The sequence below is a fragment of the Chamaea fasciata genome, unplaced genomic scaffold (genome assembly GCF_029207755.1).
Source record: "Chamaea fasciata isolate MVZ Bird 193981 ecotype frontalis unplaced genomic scaffold, bChaFas1.0.hap1 SCAF_6, whole genome shotgun sequence".
NCBI lineage: Eukaryota > Metazoa > Chordata > Aves > Passeriformes > Sylviidae > Chamaea > Chamaea fasciata.
Window position 1 is genome coordinate 44,599,898 of NW_027094091.1, and position 16,117 is coordinate 44,616,014.

The window sequence follows — 16,117 nt, forward strand, 5'->3', positions numbered from 1 at the left end:
TGGTCACAGCCTATTTCTTAAGCCTGGTGCAAAAGATCATACCTATCTATAGGTCCATGTTCATCCCTAGTGTGAAACAAGCATTTGTCAAGCACCAGGCTCTGGCAGTGCTGGTGCTATTTTGAATACAGGTGAGACCAACTGTGGGCTGTTGCCTGCATTGTTGTGCAGAGTCTTATATTTAAGCATCTTGCTTATGTTTTCCTTGTTGGCCTGCCTCCCTCAGGAGTCAGTCTAATATTGCAAGCGGCTTTAAATACTGCAAGATAAAAGCTGTTTGAAGAGAAGCGCCTTGCCTGGAAAAGTAAAGTTTTGGTGTGCTGCTTAGATCCAGTCACCAAGCTTGAATCTAGCTTTATTTCAAAGTAGCTCTAGTCTAAGACCTTGAGTGGGTAATGTACAATGGCATGTAGATGGGTGTAATAACATCCCATGTGCTTAGAAAGAGCAGTAGACTCCCTCTGCCATTGGGAAGCAACTAAGCAACTACTGTCATGTCTGTTAGAACAAAGCACTGCCTTTCTTCCCGCAACATCCTGCAGTGCTGTTACAGTGATCTACTCGAAATAAATTTATCTTATGTTTCCCCTTTTTGAGTTCTGTAAGTCCCCGGAGTTCCATATTATGTCAAAAGTTTAAAAATGAACTAGTGAAAAAAATAGGAGTGACTCCCCAGTGAAACCAAGTGTTTATTGTGGAGCAATATGGTATCAAGGTTTTAGCACTGCTGACATGAGTTAGTGGAGTTGCCTTCTCTGAAGACAATAAAAAGTTGTCTGGACACAATTCTGAACAACGTGCTCTAGAGAATCCTGCTTGAGTGAAGAAGTTGGACTAGATGACTTCCAGTGGTCCGTATCAACCTTAACCATTCTGTGGTTAGTGGCTCTACATGACTGCTTAGTCAAGAAAATTAAATTATCTGTGTGTATTTAATTTCAGTGGTATTTAGAACTGCCTCACTCAGGCTTTTTAGAAGATTGCAGCCAATATCTGAGATTTGATGCTGCTCCATAGCATGTAATTTCTGTGTCTGCAGGGAAATCTCCATCCTTTGGGAGTTAGAGCATCCTTACAGAAGTAGATCTTCAATTTGAAATTCGTGCTTCCTGTGTATAGCCAAATGCATTCAACTCTCATCTGCCATTACTTTGGCTGTATTTTCTGGGCTTTACAAGATTTTTTTAGCAGTGTAGCAGCCACACTTGAAACTAATACTGATATTTAGTAATTAGGATGCCTGAGCTGTCCTATAGTTCTGAAAAGTCCATCAACTATTGTTCTACTTAAAGATAGGTTTTAGCAAAGCACTGGTATTAAGAAGATATAATTCTCAACTTTGCTGCATTTTGGCATCTTTTGAATTGATTCATCTTCACTGATCATTACATATATATGTGTGTGTTTGTGTTCATATATATAAAGGAATGTTTGCCAGTTGCAAGGAATACAAGGCTTTTGTGGAAACTGATGAACACACCAATGGGCATTATAAAAGCTGAAATTCATAATAACTGCAGCAATGCAGAGCTGTTTCCTTTTTCAAGGAAATTTTCCATAAAGTTAGAATTGTGTTCCTTTTATTATGCAGCTACAGTACTAACCATACTGGAAAACTTTGAAAAATAGTACAGAATAGATTTGACCTCAGAGAGGATCATGATAAATTAGAGTTGCTTTCAAGAATTCAAATTAGATTTGCAAACTGGTTAGTTTGATTGAGCCAAGATGATCTCGTGGAGATGGGGGAAAATGATAGTAGCAAGATAGACATTCAGCCATTAAATCCTACAGAGTTTTATTTTTAATTTCTCCTGCTTTTCCCCCTGGTATTGTTTACTCATTAGCAAACATTTGTAAGTAAAATCTTCCTTCTTTTTAAACTAGAGGGGGGATTTTTTTTTATGTATATATATATATATATATATATTTTTTTTTTTTTTTTTTTTAGGGATTTTGTCTTCGCTCTCTGAAACTTTTCAGTTCACTGAATAGGGGATCTGTGAAGTTTTTGTTTTTCTAAAGGCTACAGAAGCTGAAAGCTACTTTTCTGGGAAACTGGTAAGGAGAAGCAAAGGAGACAGCTAACTTGTTGGGATGGCACAGAGGGACTGAGGGGGAAAACTTGGCATATTCATTGTGAGCATCTGATGTGAGACATCAAGGACAGGAACGTCTCTTAGACAGTGGGCACTGTTATGGGCTGAACACTTCCTGTGAAAAGGCATCCTCCAAAGGCCAGGCCACCCCAAATCCTTCCCAGATGAACAAGCAAAACTGTCTGAGCTGGGTTCCTTCAGTCCAATCTTTTACCTAGGATGAGGGGAAAAAGCTGTCAATGCTCTAAAAACAAATGACAAAGGCAAGCTGTTGCTTAAACTGCCCATTTTGCTCACAAGGGTCTGAATCTGTCTTCTGATTCTGGCTAGTGGATTTGCTTTTCATTCACAGACATTTAACAAAGCAGAAGTATTGTAATAAGGTGAAAAGATGGAACGGGATTGAAAGATGAGGTTTGCTAATAGGCCTGAAAATGAATAAAATATAGCACAAAGAATGGCAACTGCAGCAGTTCCTTCTTCAGCAAGAGTCTTCCATCTGTAATTCGGCATGATATTTTGAGAACCTATCTGGCAGCTGAAAGAGACTTCACCTGGTAACTTTTTCATCTTAGAGAGGTTGAAGTGTGTTGGGAGGAGAAGCTTCTTCTAAATCGGAAGTATAAATCAGTTGTACAAAATGGTTTCTCTTCTTATAAATGGCTTATTTTCAAGGGTAGCTCCTAATTCTTTTCACTGATTGAGGAGGAGGGGATTAGAGAATGAAGAGTAGATTTGATCAGGAGCACTGGTGCTGTCCTGGGAACAAGGAGCAATCCTGTGGGCTACAAATGCTTGTGTGGTACCTTAAAAAGGCAGGGTTTGCCCCTGATGTCTCATTTCCTGTCCCCTTCTTCCATTCCCTTTGTTTTTGTGTGGATCTTTGTTGCTGGGTTGAGGCCAGGGCTGCCTGCTTGCATGTGTTGTGTGTCCATCCCATTTAATGTGTCCACCATCCCAGCCAAGTTGGTCAATGCTCAGCTCTTGCTGTGTCTCCCTGCCAGAGCTTTGCAGCTCGAAATAAAGCCTGAATTGAAGTTGTCTGGGTTTCAAGTGTAACCTTTTTCAGCAATTGCTCAACACTGATGTCCACTTCTCACTCAAAACTTGGTTGGAATTCTTAGTGTCATCTTGAGCATCAGCTAAGTGAAAAATAAATGCTTGGGGAAACCCTTCACTTGATCTGTACCCTGGACACTTTGTGGTCCCTGCTTTGCCAGGTATTTGGCTCTTGACTTAGCAGAGGCATTTCTGCAAAGCCCAGTGCATCCACAATATGCCTTTAAAATGGGGAGGAGCAAGCATACACCTCTACACTTTCACAGCTGTGAACCAAAATACAAAGCATTGTCACAACTGTCACTGGCTGGGATGTGCCTTGTTCTTTTCCTATTCTCAGCTCTCAGCAGTTATGGCATTGCCACCTAGTCTAGCACCTGGTTTTTTCAGGCAACTTCTCTTTTGCAAGGAAAGATTTAAAAGCTATTTTAATGTGTTTTCAGTATGTGACCAGGTCAGTTACTACTTTCTGCTTTCATGGAGGAGGGCATAAAGAAATAAGATCTCTCATCTTGAGTGCCCTGTGTGAATAGGAGTAAATCAAGGGCAAATATAGGTGCAACACGAAGGTGGGTTTTTAAGAAACAAACCTTTAACAGTTTATTCTAAATTATCAAAGACAGATTCTTTGATTTTCTGTTACAAACAAATGTTTAATGAGGTCTGATGCTTCTGTTGAAGGCACCAGCTGCATGTGACTTCAGGACTGTCAGCTTTGGACTGGATAAAGTCAAGATCCCAGCTAAGCCTTCACGATCTGCAGTGGTAGTCAGCACTGGATGCTTCAGGGGGAGATGCAAGCATCATGCAAGCAAGTTGTCTATAAAGAAAGTTTTCCTCCTAGGTCTTAATAGCTATTGACTTATCATCTAAAGCAACTTCATTTACCTAACCTATTCCCTAAACACTGATAATGCTGTGTATCAAAACAAATGCTGCTATTTTGAATGCTTCTGTGGTATCTTCCACAGACATCTTATGGTAGAGCTCTGCAGAGTAGTAATGGGGAAAGTGTTTTATTAGTTCTCCATCTAGCATTTTTCCTTTTCACACAGGCCCCTAATCTTATTCACAATTTGAACAATATATCTCGGAGGAGCTGGTTTAGAATTATTCTCTCTGTAGCTGTGTTTAAAATATCACTTTTTTATATATATAGCTGAAATGCTCACAACAAACATTTCTTCTCTCTTCTCTGGTGCATTTTCTTAAATTTGTGTTTATCAGATCTCTGGAGTTTTGTTGGTGGGATTTTTTTTGTATGAACACTTACTTTAGAATTACATATTCATATTTAAAAACTGTATAATACAGTCAGAACTTTGGAAACTGCACTCAGTTTAGACTTCAACTCCCAAAGACAGAAGATAATATTATATTTTAGAAACCACACCCTGCAGTAACTACACTGTACTGGCACTGGTGTTTTTAATTTACTCCAAATGGAAAAATGCCTATCGGTCTAGCTTAGCACCTGCCATAGATGAAATTATGGGTATTATAGTTCATGATTCAGACTGCCAAAACTGAAGGGGCTAAAAAAGCAGGGATAAGTCTTTTAAGCACTTCATTCTTAAGTAAAAGATGTTTCTATTTTTCAGGGACATAAAGAAAACCTAAGTGCTACAGGTAAAAATGACCCACAATCCAGACTGTAATTAAGTTATGGGATTTAAGATGCAGTTGCAAAGAGTTCCGAATTTACATTTATTATCAGATTGTTCTACCAGCATTATGCTGGTAGTTACCCTTTAAAAGCTCCAGTGTAAATCCAATGCTGAAACACTTTAAGTAGGAGTGTTCACCAACAGTGCTCTTTATCAGCTAACCTTGGCAGTTCAGTAGTGTTTTCTCTGCTTGCTTGGTGCTCATCCATTCATCAGAATCTGCTTCTTAGGTGTCTGAAAGCCAGGAATACTCTTTGGAAGCTACCTTGCTGATAAGTGAAATGGGTCATATGGGTTGTATGTTAGTTTTAATTCTGTGGTCCCCATATTTCAGTGTGTGATGTCTGCTCACCAGACGAGCATATTTAATGTTGTGCTTTCACTAAATTAATCCTTATTTCTGCTTTAGTGAACGTTGATGTGGCTAGAAAAGAGAATAGGAAATACAATCATTTTAGCCACTAGGCAGTGTGGATTAGGAAACAAACCCAGCTTGTTTTGTATTGTGCAATAAGACACTAATGCTAATGATAACACTCTGAAATAAAGTGCTGTGCCAAGGAGCTGTACAAAAGAAACTGGTAGCAGCTGTCAAGACTTCAGGTGATGCTGTCCACACTTCAGTCCCATGTCCAGAACTACAGATTTCTGTGTATGTAGCCAAGGGATATTCTTGTAACAGCTACCTGTCAGTTAATAGACATGTTTAGGAGGATGGATAGATGCACATGGCAACACAAGGAAGGAATGCATGTAAAGGCCAAAAAGCATTCTTCAACAAGAGGTCTTTGGGGCTAAGTGTGGAGTGGTAATTAGGAAACCCATGATGACATTCATGCATTTGAAAATAGCAGTTAACAGAATAAAAAAAGGTCAGAGAATGAGTGTCTATATTCCCAGAAGCTGAGAAAATAAACCCACAGCCTTAACATACCGGAATTAGGGAGATTGAAAGTAGATTACAGTAGGGAAAGAAACCAACCATTATGCCATGTCAAGATCTTTAGCAGAGCTATTTCAGGCTGGTGGTAACTGCTCCAGGATAGGTCCCTATAGACAATATTCAATAATAATCTCTTCTGACACCTTACAACTTTCTTTGAAAAGAATTGCAGTGAGTCCAGTCAGCCCAGTCCAAGGCACAGCACACAGACCAGTTCAAAAAACGCACAGCTCTTTCAAACTCCGTTATTTTTGTAATGAGTTAATATTTATGGTTGCTAGAACAAGTGAGATGCAGCTAATAGTTAATCTGCTGAGGGTATTGCAGGTGCTCTAACAATCATACCCTTCCTATCTGGAGGCAAAATGCCTGACTGTGCTTGGAGCACTTTCCATTGAAAAAACACACTTTAAGAGGAGTGCTGATTACACCCTTCCATGAAAAATTAAATCTACAGATAATGTGCTGTTTGTAACTTGCCAAGAACATTGCTCATAAGCAGTGTAGGAGAATCAATTCCCTCATTAGTAGAGATGAGTATACGTCTTTTTATGAATGCTGAGGAATATTATGTTATATGAGTTTTTGAGAAAAAGGTCTTTTGATTGAGGAAGTGATTTGTATGTCTTATCTGAAAATGTCTTTTCAGTTCAGTCATTTTGCAATACATGAGGGTCCAAACAGGCAGAAAAAATGAAGTTGCTAATGTAGATGAAGTTGCTGAAGTCAGGCTAATAATATTTTACCTATTAAGTTAGTATACTTCCACTGAGGAACCTGCATTTGTAATCCAAAGATTGTGAAGTCATATGTTTTGAAGTGCTTCTGAGCTTATTCTGTGTATTTTTCCAATGCCATTCACGTGGCTGCTGAGCTGAGGTTCAAAAGATCAAATTGTAACATCTTTTAGTGATTTGAATAGCAATTCAATCCCGCTTAATGTGCCTATTATTAAATGTTAGAGGGGAGTGACTGTAATTAGTATTTAAAAATATCAATACCTATCATATCATCTTGAAAATGAGATAGAACTTTGTCCAAATCTGGTAGTTATTATGTACTTAATAGCCAAGGATTTTTAAAATTGACCCAAACCTGTTCTTTCTGAAGCAAGTGGTAAAACTCCAGTTTAGTCAAATAGAAGGAGGATTAGATGATGGCTGCTTGTAAAGTTCCATCCATTAACATTCAGCTTCAGTAGAGACTTTCCATATGTTCTACTTGCAAGACTAGATGACTGTGTTAACTAATTAGATGCACTATTCAAATATTTACTATCTGAACTTTCAAACAAATGAAAGGATTAATGAGATTCTACTGGTTTTTCAGAGTTGTTTCTGTAGAAATAAAATCTATACTTTTCTAACTGAAAAATAAACCTATTAGACCAATTGTTATCAAAATCTCAATACCTGTCCTTAAAGATCCTGAGTAGCTATGAAGAACCTCCCCTACTGCTTGAATATCTGAATACTTGTGTAAGGAACCTCAGGGAGTTAAGTGTTAAGGTATCCTGTGTTTTTACACTAAATCTTCAGTAAGTGCAAACTAGCTCCTGAATCTAAGGTTAGCCGCCCTGGTATTGGTTGATATAAATCCTTCTGGTCCTTACCCTTGTCTGTGCTCTCAGTTCCAGACTGTGGCCAGTGCTCTGTACCTGATGGTTGCGAGGTGGTCTCACAAGTCCTGGCAGGGATGATTCAGTCTCTCTGCATCTCTCACCCTATGCAGCTGAGCAAGTGCCCATAGGTACAGTACCAAGCCATTGGGCTGCAGACAGTCTGAAAAAAAAATCAAAAAGACCAGAACACCACAAACTGAACAACTTGAAAAGTCTGGTGAACTTAAAACTCTTCTACAATGAGTAATATTGAAATATCATTTGTTCTCCAACCTCAATGCATATGGTATTTGTTGAAATTGATTGTAAATGACATTTTCCTTGAGTGGATGAAGTACTGAAGGCAGCTAGATGGTTAGCAGAAATACAATATTTGCAGACCATGGCAATTTGGTCCCATAGCTTTTCTTGTTGGAAACTGAATCAACTTTTTTGAACTGAGCATCTTGATCTTAAGGGTCTTTCCCAAGCTAAATGATTCTATGATCTAACTGCACTGGGAAAAACAAAACAAAACAAAACAAAACAAAACAAAACAAAACAAAAAAAAAAAAAAAAAAAAAAAAAGCAAGTTCTTTAGAAGTAATAGTACAATTATTGTTTTTAGATGTCTTTTCCCTTCCACCTCTCCTGAGTGCTACTACTTCTAATAGGATAAGTGGAAAAATACCTAACAATTTAAGTTACTAAATTATAATATATTAGACTAAAGTTCCTTCTTTCCATTTGAGAGAGCTGGCTTGTGTCTGCATACTGAATCATACTTTTTATAAACTCAAAGTGAAATCATATGTACCAGGATTTTTTAAATTAACTGAGGCCAGAAGGCACAATAATTGTCATTTAATCTTACATCAATTTTTTTCTCTGGGCTAAGCAATCCACACTCTCCCCAGGATGAGGCATGATGGCCATTAGCATAATAAAAAAGCTGTTCTTGCAAAATGCCTAATCTGACTCCATTGAAATCTGTTCTTGAAGCGGATAGATCTTCTGGATGTCTGAGTGGCTCTATCATCTATAAAGCTGGTGAATTTCTGGCCTAAGTTGTTAGAAAACACCAGTTCACAGGCTGTGGACCTGGCTTGCAGCTTTAAGTATTTTGATGACACCCTGGGAGGAAGAAAAGGTAGTATGAGCAATAGTTGTAGAGCTCACTGCCATGCCAAATCAACAGGGGTTTTTCTAAATAACTCAGTAAATCATTAACGTGCTGCTGTTAAAAAAAAAAATCCTCAGTAGTAAGATGAGTCCCATTGTGAGATGATGCTTCAAAGAAATAATTTGGAGTGGTTCATTGCAGAGACTTAAATTGATGCCTTTCAACTTTGCAATGCAGGCAAAAAGAAATTAGGTTTTAGAAAAAATAATAACCAGAATCTTTAAATGATTCAGTCAACTCAGACACCTTCTACGACTCCTATAAAAAGAGAGAGTGAGTAATGAGTGAACTGTTGTGAAAATCTTGGTATTTTATTGATGAAAATAGGCAAATTCCATGGGAGATGACATAATTGATTAGGCAGACACTAAGCTTCAGGAAATCGGGTTTCAGTTCCAGTATCTGCTACAGACTCCATGTGATGCTGCTATCACTGCACTCTTGTGCTAAGTTTATCATTCAATCTACAAACCCTGACTGAAACTGGAGCCACATCATGCTACACACAACACAAATACCCTGAAAAAGAGCCTCTTCCTCCAAGACTTTCCTGTGCAATCAAGCCACAAAAAGGACAAAAAGAAGATAGGGTTGCACAAAGCTGTGCAGCAGCAGCATTGAATCCTGAAGCAGCAGTCTCCTGGTGCCCAACTCAAGGCCGTTCTGCTAGATCCTAGCAAAACCAAGGTTTGACCTAGGTTTGCTCAGACAAATAGACCCCCACATATCTTTCGTTGCTACTGCAGTGAAATCTTACAGGAGAATTATGAGAAGTAAATGGTCTCTTCAAATACTTTCCAAACAGAATTTTCCTGTGATCATACGATAAGGTTTATCGTGGTTTATTTGTTGCAAGCCTTCAGGAAAAAATTGGAATAGAAGACATTTGCTACATTTTCTGTAGCAGGCACCACTGGAGGGGAGGATAATATCTTTAAAATGGTGTGGCTGTGGAATGGCTGTTAAACTCTTGCCTGACAAATTTAATAGAGTCAAATTTCAGCCACATCTGCATATACCATTACTTGGACTGATGTGCAAGTATTTGTCCTATACTGCTCATTCCTTGGAAGTGTCTTGAATATCTATCAGAATGCTGCAATCAGCTTCCAGGTTTTTTTTTTTAATTTTTTTTTTTTTGGGGGGGGGTTCTTTTTGTTTGTTTTTTCTTTTTTTAATGATTGAGTGCCAAAGTTCGTTCAAGTATTTCAGTTTGTGGTGAAACTCTACTCAATAGCTTCTATTATACTAAAATCAGCCAACAGCTTCTATTATACTAATATACCCAAATCAGGACTTACCCTCCCTGGCATTGTCTTATACAGGCAGTGGAAAAGAGATCTAGCACTTGAATACAGCCAGCAATTACAGACTGGGATCAGAGTGCTGATGTGTCAAGGGTGTAGCAATCTGAAAGCCAGATTCATTGCAGATCTGACTTATGCATCAATCTTTATCCAGGGAAGTATTTAAACTTTGCTGAAGTTGTAAGTACATGCAGATAACTTCATGCTACTCCAAAATTTGAATCTAATTATGCTTTCTGCTGCAATCATTTAGAGATCATCTTTAGGGAGCTCTTCCCATTTGTCCAAATTCAATATCCAGATAGATACAGGCGAAAATATTGCGAAAGGTTTATTTTGCTGATAGTGAATTAGACTGAGTAGTATGTGATAAAAATGTGGTGTGATACATAAAGCACTTGCATCCCACACTGCATGTGAATGCGCTGCTTAAATGAATATGGTGAATTCATAATGTGGTGCAATAGCTGCTGAACAGCACATGAATCTTTTGCTTATGTTCATCTCACACTGGAGTCATGACATGTTGGAATTTAGACAGAGAATAGCAAGGGTTACCTGTCAAAATTAACCATCTTTGTGCACTGAAAGGAAACAGATCCCCTGCCATGCAGCAAAAGTTATGGCCAGTCTAGAAAGATGTGAGAAGTGACCTGCCAGACAAGGAGCCCAGTTTCAGGGTTTGCTGTGGGACTTGCCTGGTCAATGGACTCTGACCACTCAGGCTAGTGTTTGCTGAAGGAACCTGAGGCATTCAGGCTCCAAAACCTGCAACTCCAAACCAAAGAAAGGTTTTATTTGTGGTACTTGATGGCTTTAGCAAAATCATGATTTAAGGTACTGTCCAAAGAAAAATGAAGCAATTATTTCCACTGAAACCCAGCTTTCTATGTGACTCTATCATGGCTGCTGACAGGGGGTTTTGTTTTGTCAGTTGAAAACTGCCCCTCTAGTGAGGACCCCTCTCTATGTGGTGTTCAAGGTGGCTATGTGGTGGAGACAAGATGTCAGGCAACTGAAGGGCAGGATACTTAAGGACTTAAATATTCTGGGAGGATTTAGGTCATGGGATCTGGGGGTCTTGTGGAGTCTAGCAAGGATCCTCAGTGCAAACATTTTGATTTCAGAACATATTCATAGGTTATTTGGTTGCACCCCAGTATATAATAAGACTTTAAAACAATGTGTAGTCCTCCTGTACTCCAAACAGAAATCCCTGGGAAATAGAAACAATTTGTCAGAAAAAGATGTGAGTTGGATCTGAACTTACCTAATTATGTGACACTGCCGTTGCCCCGATATTTTGTTGCAGTAAGTATGCACCTTCACTGTTAAAAGTGGCACCCTCTTTCATTTAAATGTCTCCCTTCTTCTCTCAGCTACTGTCTCATTACATCTTTCTCCAGCAGTTAAATGTATCTTCAAGACCCAGAACTTTATCCACATTGAACTATGCCATTCTTAAGTCAACTTTTGATCTTTGTTTTGGTAATTTAAGCAGAGTACACTAATTAAGCCTATTGATGCAAGATTATTTTTCTTCCTCAAAATGCAAAATTCTGCTTCCTCTCCAGCTTTTCAGTTTCTTTTCTGAAATGTAAAAATGGCTGCGTGTAGTATTCTAGTGGTGGTGTCAGACATGTCCTAGCAAACACTGCACCTCATTTGCAAGGTGCAGAGGTATACAGAAGCTTTGTGGCAAATATTGTAAGGCGAAGCATATGTAGAACACATTTTAAGAATCCTTTAAGGACCCAAAATTGGATCCTTCTAATGGTGACAGCTCCTAAGTGCTCCCACATAACATCCCTTAAGTTGAAGCACTTGCTTGGAACAGTACTTAGCCCATATGCAAGCTCACTTGGTGGGGTGCTGTTGTTGTGACTGAATTACTACAAGCAAAAGCCTTACCCTCTCTAGAAATCCCATTGCATAAATATGCTGCATAGGCACCAATTCGTTTGCTGAAGTTAAGACAGGAAAAGACAATTTTGCACAGGTTAAGTTTTCCTTTCCCCTTCCCTCAGTGAGGTGGGATGTGTTGTCATTTTGGCTGGTATTTTATACAATGGAGATGCACCAGCGTGGCATCCTAGTGCAGGCATCCTTCTTTCAGTGACAAAGTCCTTTGAGCATTCAGGGTCTGCATTGATGCTGGGCAGTTTTCCCAGTGGCTGCCAAAGGATTTAGGAGTGCCAAGCTTACCATTTCTCAGTGGTATTTCTGCTTCTAACTTCCTTCAGTGCTTTTTTCAAAGCTCTGCAGCAACACACTCCCATCATGGCAAAGGAGCAAAGCACTGAAAGCAGGACAGAATTTGCTGTCTTGCCTTTGTACAAAACAAGCACAGAAATTAGGAGAGATTTTTCAGGACAAGAATCTCAAGTAAAGAAAAATACTGTCATATTGGGCAATGTGCCTGTTCCTGGAGATACTGTAGGTTTTGAAAAGCTTCTGATTTATCTAGTCTGTTTTGTAAGCCACGGGGGACTACATGACATGCTGCAGTTCTGCTTGCTGAGGCAGAGGCTTTACCACTCTCTGCTGCTCCTGTCTACCTGACAGTATCTCTGGGATGCTGCTTTAGGTTGTGCATTGAGACCACAGAATGGGGTCCCTGGGAAGACCCTTTTCAGGGAGAAACTGTGTCCAGCCCTGCATCCTTGCAGCAGCATTTCTTAGGTAAACAATAAGGTCTACATGTGGTTTTGCCCGCTTACATCCCTGTCTGTCCCTCTCACACCCAGGCAAACTGAATATTTATCACCACTCAGTTCTTTCAGGCCTTTAAAGCAGACTTTGAACACCTTCACCATTCCCAGTGCACTGGGAGCAGTCTACTGATGCCATTTCATAGAGTGTACAGCAGCTCCAACAGTCTGAATCCAACTGGCACTGTTTGTTTTGCTGCCAGGGAGAAAGGACAAATCCTTGAACAAAATGGCCCACTTTAGAGGCATGATATGGTTTCCATTCAGCTTGATGATAGGGTATGAAGCCAGAATTGTTTTGCACGGATCCACAGGAACAGAATTTGGCCTCTGAAGAGGAAGATTGAATTTATCCCTCATATTCCATTTATCCCTCTATCGGGTGATCTGTGAAGGCTGCCCCATGAGTTTCAACCCTCTGCTTGGACAGCACTGTGTCATTACATCTGTTGCCTATGTATATTTCTTTCCTGACTGCAGGCAGGGTATCTCTCCTCTGGCCTCCCAGACATGTAACACAATCCACCTTCCCCTCATGGCTTAGCTTATCTGTTCATGCATAGTGTACACAGTACATGTTCATTTCTTCTTGTCCATCTCATCCTTTGCTACTCTCAGAAGTATCTTGGTACTTCATTGCTGAATGGACTCAGTTGAATTCCTTGGAAAGAAATGCAAAGCTTTTTCTTCTTTGCTTAAATCACGTGCTCTGAAATTCATACCCAGGTGTCCTACAGGAAAGAGTGAACTGAAGTCTTCAGTGAAAGCATTGATGGAGAGCTTTGGCACTAAGTGCTGCAAAGCAAGCTTGCTCGTGCTACTTCCATGCAAGCACACACCTGCAAACCCAGAGCTAACATGCACAGAAAATCAGGCTTATGTGGGGCAGGGAGGTTGGAAAGACAAATTATGGAAGCAGCTCTCATCTATTAAAATGCACAATCCAGCATGAGAACTCACTGGCAGAGCAGGGAGTGCAATTTGTAAGAACTAATGGTCTAGCAAAAGGACTGCAGAAGGAAACTTTGAGTGTCTTTGAACTTTGGGAATGTCTTAGAATGGGTGGTTCAAAGCCAGAGGACATAAAGCTGCCTCCTGCAAAGTAGAGACCTGCTGGAGGTTTTGAAAGGTCTTTCATGTAGGGGGCAAACAGAATTAAACAAATTCATTTACACATATATGAATGTTCAAATGTTTCAAGATTACATGGAGATTGCAACATACTGCCTGAAACTAGTTGTGGTGGATTCAATGTGGAACTGGCGAGGCCAAAGTAACCACATAGCTTCTGAGTGTCTTGGAACATGAATCCCCTCCAAAGCAAAAGAAATACAGTGTTGCTTTCTGCCTGCCCTGTGACCTACTGGATTACCAGCTTTGCACTAATAAAAACCTGTTGGGAGGGGAATCCTTTGAAGGCATTACCACTTATTCATAGCAAAGGCATCGTTTTTTCTGTCTTGCCCTGAGTATGGTGTGCAGGGTGAAGCTTGCAGTTTGTGTGCATCATCATTTAGCCTGGAAAAGACCTTTAAAATCACTGCATCCAACCAAATCTAGAGGCACTACTGTAATTTTTCATTTTTTCCAGGACAAGAGAAGAACTTGCTTCTCTCGATACTTTCCAATGCACTAGTTCAGCTAGGAGAAATGTAGGATTTTGTCCTCTCCTACATGAAGAGCTCTGAAACCCAGATTTACTTCACTAGAAAGCATTTAATCATGGGAGTGTGATCTTGTTTGGAGTGGATATAGCAATCCCTCTCCTTCTGCATAAGCATTGCATGGAGTAGCTAAGAATCAATGGGTGTAACAGAGGGAGAGAAAGCTTGCATGCCTCTTTCCTCTAGGGAGTAGGACTGTCTGAGAGGAATAGGAACTGGGGTTAGCTATAGGATTTAAATGGAGTCATGTGCTCTTAACCTAAGAACTATATCACCCTTCCCCTTAAGCAGATGCTTCTCCTACAGTTACAACCAGCCTGGACTTTTTAGTCATGCTACAATTCACTGCCACTGAGCTGATCAAATTATCACAGTGTCTGGTTTACAATATCACTGATTAAGTCACAGAGGAGGAAGCTAATTATAGAGGAGCATGCTATTTGCACATAGGGATGCTCTAGCAAGCTCTGCAGGAGGCAGATGGAAGTATTTTGAAAGAAAAAAAAAGCAGAAAGGCATACGGCAGCAAAAAAAAAATTGTATGAAATGCTACAGCTCTTCTTCTTTCTCTTGAGGCACTTCTTTTTTATAGTAGAGATGGTTTGAGAAACACTCTCAGAATTTGAGGATACAATTCCAAGAAGCTGCTTTAATTTTATTACTGGACATGTGATCATTATGCTACGGACTAGAATAGCTCAAGCTTGGCTTTAATGTCAACCTGTCAGTGTATTCATCACTGAACAAGCATTACATAATTACACTGAATCATAAGCTTAGAATATAGGAGGGTTTTTTTGGGCAGGCGGGGGTATTTTAATACAGAGTGATCTAATATGTATTGATCCTTCTTTCTTTAACGTGTTTAAGGGTAAGTATACTCAGGAGCCAACCACATCATAAAAAAAAAAGGTCTGTAGTCAAGTGGAGGAGAGCTGTGGCACAACCACATTGTGGGTCCTTTCTCAGAAGATTCATTGAAGCAAATAAATGTATGTTAACTATGTACAGTGCCCTTGAAGGGAAACATTTTAAATGCAAAATAATCTAATATTGTACTTACAGCTGACATTTTCTACAATGACCAAGGGTGCATTCCAAATTTCCAATGGGAAGTACAAGTTTCCAGAATGTGAATCTATCATTGCTTTACTTTGTATATAAAGTATAAGGCTTATAAGGGAGTGTAATAAAGAACTGTTGATACAACAGCATTTAACCCTATTCTCTGGCCTTAACATACATTTGTATGCATGTTCCAGTGAGAGAAAAATACAGGACCAGCAAAGGTTAACCTGCTATATAAATCCTGTGGAATAAAGCCTTCTGACTTGTCACCATAAGATTAAAAAAATAAAAAAATGGTCTGTTGACCAGGATTGCATGGAAATGCTGCTTTGACAGGTTTGTGGTTTTTTTTTTTTTTTTTTTTTTTTTTTTTTTTTTTTTTTGTGAAAGCTGGCAGAGTTTAGCTCACAAACCATAATATGATACTTTTCTTAGAGAAGATTAGCAGACAAGGGGGATGAAGTGACTTTCCTATACGACATTTATGAATCCGATGCAGTCACATCACATTAAACCCCCAATAGGTCAGCTGAAGTGTAGATAGCACAAGTAGAAGGGAGAATCGGATTGCTCCACTTTGGCTAGTTCTGGAAGGGCATTTAGCAGACCATTTTCAGTTTGACAGGATCAGTTAGCACAGTAGGACAGGAGGAAGGCCATAATTTCCTCTCTGTGGGAATGACCATTGAGAAATCAGGTGGTAGGAGAGGTATAAGCATTTACTTTGTGAGGGTGAGCTTTGAAATGGGAGTCCTTTATTTTGTCTCTGCTTATAGAGGGCTCAGCTGGATGCTGAGATTTTTTTTATTTGTCTGC